We start from the raw sequence: 9,645 nt of genomic DNA on the forward strand, positions 1-9,645 counted from the left end.
CCGAGTAGTTGGGACCACAGGTGTGCACCCACCACACCTGGCTAATTTTTGTATTTTTAGTAGAGACAGGCTTTTTGCCATGTTGCCCAGGCTGATCTCAAACTCCTGAGCTTGAGCGATGTACCCATCTCAGCTTCCCAAAGTTCTGGGATTACAGGCATGAGCCACCTCACCCAGCCCAAAGCTGAAACCCTTAACCACTCCTTTGTGTGACTTCACAGAATTCTAACATAGGAAGAGATGCTAGAGATAATCTACACCAACCTTCTTATTTTTCAGGAGTGGAAACTGAAGTCCAGAGAAGCCAAGTGACCAGGCCGGGCACTCGGCAGTCCTGTCTCTGCTGTGGGATCCTCAGTGCTTCATAGGCACATGCCAACACAGTATGGACCCAAGCCCAGGGCTGGTATGTGTGAGCAGAATAAGTGTTAGTTCTCTGCTCTTAAAAAAAAAAAAAAAATCAAACACAAAGTCCTGCTCTATTGCCCAGGCTAGAGCACAGTGACATGATTATACTCACTGCAGACTTAAACTCCTGTGATCAAGCAATCCTTCCACCTCAGCCTCCAGAGTAGGTAGGACTACAGGTGCACACCACCCTGCCTGACCTTCTGCTTCTTATTTTATTTTATTTATTTTATTTTATTTTAAAGACAGGGTCTCACTCTGTCGCCTAGATTGGAGTGCAGTGGCAGGATCTAGGCTCACTGCAGCCTTAACTCCTCCTGGGCTCAACTGATCCTCCCACCTCAGCCTCCCAAGTAGCTGGGCCCATAGGCGCATGTCACCATGCCCTTTTTTTTTTTTTTTTTTGTAGAGATAAGGTCTACCAATATCACCCAGGCTGGTCTAGAACTCCTGGGCTCAAGCAATCCACCCCCCTCAGCCTCCCAAACTGCTGGGATTACAGGCGCCTCTTTATGCTCAGCCTCTTTATGCTCATGGATATGCCTCCATCAAACCTCACATTTTGCCTCACACAGAGTAGGTGCTCAACAAACACTGAATGCCTGAAAGGGCACCCCTTGTGCCTGTCTCTGTGAGAATGGTTGGAACGTCAGAGGCCACTAGGTGGAACCAAATGTCCAGTGATGGTAGTTAAGGGCCTGGCCTCAGACCTTCACCCCATCTGATCCTAACCCATCCCACTCTGCCCAGGTCCTGCCCACAGACCTTCTATGGCTGTCTGAGGAAGCCTTCTGAAAAGAGATGATAGGGGACAGGGTGGGTTCCCAGGGGCTGAGACTAAAGGGATGGGGGATGTGCCTACTCTTCCCCTCCACCCCCCCGGAGGGTGCCCAGCATGGGTCCCCCAAAAGCACTTTTCTCCCACCCCTAGTTCTACTCTAGGAAGATTCCTCTCTCTGGACCAAGCTGGAGCCATCTCCCCTATTCAGAAGCATGCCAGGCAGAGACAGAAGGCTTTCCTAGCCCTTGGGAGTCTCTCTCCACGATCCCAGGAATTCCCCATTCCTCTCCCTGGGAGTTTCCCCAGTGCTGGCTACAGAAAAGGTATTTAGCTGGGGCCGGGTGTGGTAGCTCACGCCTGTAATCCCAGCACTTTGGGAGGCGGAGATGGGTGGATCATGAGGTCAGGAGTTCAAGACCAGCCTGACCAACATGGTGAAACCCCGTCTCTACTAAAAATACAAAAATTAGCTGGGTATGGTGGCGCATGCCTGTAATCCCAGCTACTCAGGAGACTGAGGCAGAAGACTCACTTGAGCCTGGGAGGCAGAGGCTGCAGTGAGCCGAGATTGTGCCACTACACTCTGGCCTGGGCTACTACACTCCAGCCTGGGCAACAGAGCGAGATTCCATCTCAAAAAAAAAGAAAAAAGAAAAGGTACTTAGTTGGAACTGGGTGGGAGGGAAGCACTGAGGTGGCACTGAGGGTATCTGAGCTGGTGTGGAAGTGCCACCCATGAAAAAAATGAGCAAGTGTTGTACTGAGCAGATTCCATGTGCCATGCATTCTCCAGCCAAGAGCACACTCTGGAATCAGCCTGCCTGGGTTTAATTCCTGGCTCTGTCATTTACTAGCTGTGTATGTGACTTTGGTCAAGTATGTAACCTCTGTCCCTCAGTTGCCTCATCTGTAATGTGAAGATAATAACAGACTTGTTGTGAAGATTAAGATTAAATGCTGGGTGTGGTGGCTGTCCCCTCCCAGCACTTTGGGAGGCCAAGGCGGGAGGCTCGCTTGAGCTCAGGAGTACAAGACCACCCTGGGCAACATGGCAAGACTCTGTCTACAAAAAATACAAAACTTAGCTGGGCATGGTGGTGTATGCCTATAGTCCCAGCTACTTAGGAGACTGAGGTGGGAGGATCACCTGAGCCCAGGAGATCCAGGCTGCAGTGAGCCATGACTGTGCCACTGCACTCCAGCCTGGGTGACAGAGCAAGATTCTACCTCAAAATAAATAAATAAATAAGATGAAATTATGCCAGGCGTGGTGGCATACACCTGTAGCTCCAGCTACTTGAGAGGCTAAGGCAGGAGGATCCCTTAAGGCCAGTAGTTCAAGACTGTAGTGTGCTGTGATCTCACCTGTGAATAGCCACTGCACTCCAGCCTAGGCAACACAGCAAGACACTATCTAAAAAAAAAAAAAAAAGCCTGGGCGTGGTGGCTCACGCCTGTAATCCCAGCACTTTGGGAGGCCAAGGCAGGCAGATTGCAAAGTCAGGAGATCGAGACTATCCTGGCTAACACGGTGAAAACACATTTCTACTAAAAATACAAAAAATTAGCCGGGTGTAGTGATGGGTGCCTGTGGTTCCAGCTACTCAGGAGGCTGAAGCAGGAGAATGGCATGAACCCAGGTGGTGGAGGTTGCAGTGAGCTGAGATCATGCCACTGCACTCCAGCCTGGGCAACAGAGCGAGACTCTGTCTCAAAAAAAAAAAAAAAAAATTTGGTGGGCATGGTGGCACGTGCCTGTAGTCCCAGCTACTCAGGAGACTGAGGCAGCAGAATCACTTGAACCTGGGAGGTGGAGGTTGCAGCAAGCCTAGATCATGCCACTGCATACCAGCCTGGGTGACAGCAAAAGACTCAGTCTCAAAAAAAAAAAAAAAAAAAAGAAGAAGAAGAAGAAGATTAAATGAGTTCATCTATGTAAGTCATTAGAATAATATCTGGCATATGTAAGCACTATATACATGTTAGCTACTGACTAGAATTAATTCATTTGATTCTCACAGCAACCTTATGAGATAGGGTACTATTATTATATATCTACCCATTTTACAGATTTGGAAATTGAACAAGCAGAAGGCAGCCAAAGAAGCAGAGAGGGCAAATTCTGAGACAAGTTCTTTCCCCTGCCCAGGTTCCAGTTCTGAATAGGAACATAGATCTGGCCTATACTGAACACGGACTAAGGCTGGGGGAAGCATAGACAGTCTGACCCCACCAGATCTCACTGTGTCATTTTCCTCCAAGCTCTGGGCCCCTGGCCCCAAATGGCACTTGGGTCCTGCTCTAGGGAACAGGTGAAGGGCCACTAGTGGGAAAAAATGCTTCTAAAAATCAGGAGACTTGCTACTGAGTCCCAACTCTGCTACTAACTAGCCCTGTGACTTCAGGAATAGGTCAGTCACTCATTTTGAAAATATCTGTTGCGCACCTACTATGTGCCAGGCATCGTCCTAGACATTTGGGAAACAGAGTGGACAACATAGCATGGCCTCCACCCTCATGAAATTCACATTCAAAGCTGGGTGCAGTGGCTCACACCTGCAATCCCAGCACTTTGGGAGGCCGAGGCGGGTGGATCACGAGTTCAGGAGATTGAGACCATTCTGGCCAACATGGTGAAACCCCGTCTCTACTAAAAATACAAAAATTAGCCGGGCGTGGTGGCGGGTGCCTGTAATCCCAGCTACTTGGGAGGCTGAGGCAGGAGAATCGCTTGAACCTGGGAGGTGGAGGTTGCAGCGAGCTGAGATCGCACCACTGCACTAAAGCCTGGCAACAGAGCTAGACTCCATCTCAAAAAAATAAATAAACAAGGAATTAACATTTGAGGCTGGGCGCAGTGGCTCACGCTTGTAATCCTAGCACTTTGGGAGGCCTGAAGTAAGGAGTTTGAGACCAGCCTGACCAACATGGTGAAACCCCATCTCTACTAAAAATTAGCCGGGTGTGGTGGTGCATGCCTGTTATCCCAGCTACTCGGGAGGCTGAGGCAGGATAATCACTTGAACCCAGGAGGCAGAGGTTGCCGTGAGCCAAGATCATGCCATTCCACTCCAGCCTGGGGTACAGAGTGAGACTCCGTCTCAAAAAAAAAAAAAAAAAAAAAGAAAAGAAAAGAAAAGAAAAGAAAGAAATTACATTTGGGTCAAGGTGGCTCAAGCCTGCCTGTAATCCCAGCACTTCGGGAGGCCGAGATACGGATCACGAGGTCAGAGATCGAGACCATCCTGGCTAACACGGTGAAACCCGCCTCTACTAAGAAATACAAAAATAGCCGGCGAGGTGGCGGGAGCCAGTCCCAGCTACTCGGGAGGCTGAGGCCGAGAATGGCGTGAACCCGAGGCGGAGGCCTGCAGTGAGCTGAGATCCGGGCCACGCCAACCCTGTAATCCCAGCACTTTGGGAGGCCGAGGCGGTGGATCACGAGGTCAGGAGATCGAGACTAATCCCATGCCATGGTGAAACCCCGTCTCTACTAAAATACAAAAACTAGCTGGGCGTGCGGCGCCTGTAGTCCCAGCTACCGAGGCTGAGGCAGGAGAATGGCGAACTCCGGGAGAGGTGGAGCTGCAGTGGACAGATCGCGCCACTGCACTCCAGCCTGGTGATGAGCCAGACTCCGCCCAAAAAAAAAAGAAAAAGCTAAATTCCAAGTAATATAGCTATAAATTGTGATGAAGTCATACGATCATGAGACCTCTCTGTCCTTCCAGTTTCCCCTCAGTAAAGGGGTATTTCTTGGGCCTTAACTGCCCCAAAGCATGCTATGGTAATAAAATGCAGTCATTGCGAAGGCATTTTAAAAGGTAATGTGGACTGCTAACACACTGTAAGTCAGTGGGTTTTGATTGGATCATCAGGGTCAGAAACACCTGGAAACTGATTTGAAATGCACATTCTCAAGCCCCATCCTAGACCTGCTAGATCAGAAACAGGGTGGGCCCAGCTTCTAGTTGTTTTCTAGCAAGTCCTCCAGGATTCTGATGAAGGCTAGAGTTTAAGAACTACTATACTAGGCATTCCCATTGCATTCAAATGGTAGGGGGTGGAGGTGGGAGGATGCTTGTAGGAGGGGACAGGGGGAGAAACCTGTGTCCCTGGAGCTCCCAGATCAGGAAGTCACTGAACCTCTGATGAGCAGGTCCTGTGTCTGCCTATCTTGGTCCTCAGTGCCTGGCATTCAATAGATGCTTGATACACCTGTTTCTGGGGGAAAAAAAAAAAAGTAAATGGTAAGTAGAAACAAAAAACTGCTCAAAAATCCTACTTGTTATAAGATGCCAAAATCTCCTTAATGGGGGTGGGAGGAAACTCCTGGCTTCCTCAACAAAGGTAACATTTAACAACTTTCAAGTCCAGGTGACTTACTCCTGTAATCCCAGCACTTTGGGAGTCCGAGGTAGGCAGATCACCTGAGGTCAGGAGTTTAGCCTGACCGATATGTTGAAACCCGTCTCTACCAAAAATTCAAAACTTAGCTGGGGGCCGGGTGCGGTGGCTCAAGCCCGTAATCCCAGCACTTTAGAGGCCGAGACGGGCGGATCACGGCGGTCAGAGACACCATCCTGGCTAACATGGTGAAACCCCCGTCTCTACTTCAAAAACAAAAAAAAAAAGCTGGGCGTGGTGGCGGGCGCCCAGTCCCAGCCATCAGGAGGCTGAGGCAGAGAATGGGCGGTCCTGGAGGCGGAGCTTGCAGTGAGCTGAGACCTGGCCACTGCACTCCAGCCTGGGCAACAGAGCCAGACTCCGTCTCAAAAAAAAAAAAAAAACTTAGCTGGATGTGGTGGCGTGCGCCTGTAGTCCCAGCTACTGGGGAGGCTGAGGCAGGAGAATCGCTTGAACCTGGGAGGAGAAGATTGCAATGAGCTGAGATTGTGCCACTGCACTCTAGCCTGGGTGACAGAGTGAGACTCTGTCTCAAAAAAAAAAAAAAAAACTTTCAAGACAGTCAGTAGAAAGCCTTTCAACCATCTTCTGCTCCTGCCCCAAGATGCCCCTTTCCTCGGGGGGAAGAGGGTATCCTCCTCTCGCTGTGACTTTCCCCAGCCATGGCAGCTAGCTCCCCGCATGCAATGTTCCAAGCACATCTCACCATCTTTCCTCACTGGCCTACAGCACAGCTAAGGCAAGGCTGGAATGTTCAGATGCAATGAAATCCTCAAGGATGCTAAAGAGATACAAGCATAGTTAGTTACAAGAAGTCGAGGGATCCAGCCGACAAGGCGTGATCCTACCTCCCAGATCCCAGAGCCCCCCTGTCGTATCTCCTAGCTGGCACCCAGTACTAGGAGCTCTCTATAGACATCTACTCTCTTCCAAGTCCACACCAAGAGACGGGTGGAGAGAGGGCCTCTTCTACTTACTAGGACTGCTCTCTAGGTTAGTTTCTCAGTAAGGACCTTTCAATATCAGAATAACTACAGGCAGGGACTGGCCTCTCAGGGCCCAACTGGCTGCCCCATCAGAAAAAAAAAAAAAGAAAAGAAAACCCAAGTATTTATGAGACACATACTGGCTGTGGGAGGAGAGAGAGCCAGGCTGTTATTGTTTAACAAATGTGTACTGAAAGCCTTTCATGTGGCAGACACATCATTGCTACCTAGAAACATCTGTTATTAACCCCTCCTTTGACAGCTCACTACTTTCAAGATAGCCCATTCCAGTGTTTAGATGACTGTTATCATGCAGAACTTGCTCCCTTATCAGAAATGTGACTCAAGGAAAATCCACCCGTTGTTTCTGGTTCTGTCCTCTGGAAGAGACAGCACACACACACACACGCGCGCGCACACACACACACACGCGCGCACACACACACACGCGCGCACACACACACACACACGCGCACACACACACACACGCGCGCGCACACACACACACGCGCGCACACACACACACGCGCGCACACACACACACACGCGCGCACACACACGCGCGCACACACACACACGCGCGCACACACACACACGCGCGCACACACAGGATCCAGGTGTAAGACACAGTCAGCAGGCATAACATCAAATACATAAGGAGTAGGCACTGGCCACAGTAACAGGTGGAGGTATGTGAGGATGGCAGGAAAGCCCAAGGGAACCAGACAGGCTTGGGTGAGTCCAAGAAGCCTTCCTGAGTTCTAGAAGGGGTTTCTTCAGGAGCAGGATTTGAGTGGAAGTGAGAGAGTTAGTTTGGCAGAAAGGAGGTGGCGTAGAAGTTCCAGGCAGGAAGAGAGCTGGTGGGGAGGAAAGACTCCAGGAAGAGCCAGCTGCTGGGTGGAGCCCAGCATCACTCAGCTAGAGGAGAGTCTGGCCCCTGCAATCACAAGACTGAGCAGTTGAGCCAGGGCAGGAGTAGGGTGAGGCTGGAGGAGCCTGGGAAACCCCACAGGGCACCCTGCATCCTCTCACATCTCCCTTCCCCAGTGATTCCAGGCACATTTGGCTGTCCCCTACAGATGCCTGTGCCAGATTTTCATCCTTGGCAGCTGGAGGGGCAGGCTGCAGGGCCCTCTGGAGTCTAGAACTTGGTTCTGAAGCCCTGGGGCGGGTGGAGAGGGATGGGATAGAAATCTTACGGGGAGATCCAAGTCCTAGGCTGTAGCTGTGATAGGTTTGGCTGCAGCCAGGGGCAAATGTGGAAAGCTGCCACAGTTCCTGTTTAGGTGGCTGTCTGGGAGACGGAGCAAATGCTAAACATAGAGGAGTCTCAGGTCCTGCCTCCAAGCTAGCTGGCCCCCTCCCCGAGCCCTTGACCCCAGGTCCTGGCACTGCCACCATCCCCACCCCATACCACACAGCCACAAGGCAGCAAGGCCACGACAAACAGATTATTCATTGCCAGGTGCCCTAGCCATGTCCTTTCTGCCTTCTTGCCCTGATGTCCTGACACAAGCTGCCAGAGAGCTCAGCACAAAAGAATGCAGGGCAGAGCCAAAGAGGAGGGTTAACCCTTCCCTGGGCAGCATCTGCCTGGATAGCTTTCAGGGGACTGGTTGGGTGGGTGGGGAGGGAAACGATGGTTGAACTTCTACCTCCGAGTCCCTCTGAGCCTAAGAGCGGCACCGTCTTCCTGCCCTTCTCTGGAGTTGACGGGTCATCCCAGACACATGGAATTGGATCCACAGAAATCCACATCCCCCTACTCGCCAGCTGTGTAGCCATGGGCAAATCACTTAACCTGTCTTTTTTTTTTTTTTTTTTTTGAGGTGGAGTTTCACTCTTTCGCCCAGGCTAGAGTGCAGTGGTGCGATCTTGGCTCACTGCAACCTCTACCTTCTGGCTTCAAGTGATTCTCCTGCCTCAGCCTCCCAAGTATCTGGGATTACAGGCGCTTGCCACCACGCCCGGCAAATTTTTGTATTTTTAGTAGAGACGGGGTTTCACCATGTTGACCAGGCTGGTCTCAAACTCCTGACCTCATGATCCGCCCGCCTCAGCCTCCCAAAATGCTGGGATTACAGGCATGAGCCACTGCGAGTGGCTAACCTGTCTTTATCTCAGTTTTTGATTTTTGTTTTTTGAGACGGGGACTCACTCTCCCCCAGGCTGGGGTGCAGTGTGGCACGATCGTAGCTCACTGTAGCCTCCAACTCCTGGACTCAAATCATCCTCCTGCCTCTGCTGGGATTATAGGCCCATGCCCGGCAGACCTCAGTTTTCTTTTTTTTTATTTTAAAATAAAATTATTTTAAAATAGGCTGGGCACAGTGGCTCATGCCTGTAATCCCAGCACTTTGGGAGGCCAAGATGGGCAGATCACTGAAGATCAGGAGTTCAAGACCAGCCTGGCCAACATAGTCTCTACTAAAAATATAAAAATTAGCTGGACATGGTGGCGGGCACCTGTAATTCCAGCTACTCGGGAGGCTGAGGCACTAGAATTGTTTGAACCTGGAAGGCGGAGGTTACAGTGAGCTGAGAACGTGATGCTGCACTCCAGCCTGGGTGACAGAGCGAGACTCCGTCTGTTAGCCAGGATGGTCTCGATCCCCTGACCTTGTGATCCTCCCGCCTTGGCCTCCCAAAGTGCTGGGATTACAGCCATGAACCACGGTGCCTAGCCAATTACATTATTTTAAAGCAGAAACTGAGTCTTGCTGTGTCGCCCAGGCTGGTCTCAAATTCCCAGGCTCAAGTCATCCTCCCATCTCAGCCTTCCAAAGTGCTGGCATTACAGGCAAGCACCACCACACCTGGCCCAACTTCGGTTTTCTTTTTTTTTTTTTTTTGAGACGGAGTCTTGCTCTGTCCCCCAGGCTGGAGTGCAGTGGCGCGATCTCAGCTCACTGCAAGCTCCGCCTCCTGGGTTTACGCCATTCTCCTGCCTCAGCCTCCCGAGTAGCTGGGACTACAGGCGCCCGCCACCTCGCCCGGCTACTTTTTTGTGTTTTTAGTAGAGATGGGGTTTCACCGTGTTAGCCAGGATGGTCTCGATCTCCT

Source organism: Papio anubis, chromosome 1 (genome assembly GCF_008728515.1).
Source record: "Papio anubis isolate 15944 chromosome 1, Panubis1.0, whole genome shotgun sequence".
Taxonomy (NCBI): Eukaryota; Metazoa; Chordata; class Mammalia; order Primates; family Cercopithecidae; genus Papio; species Papio anubis.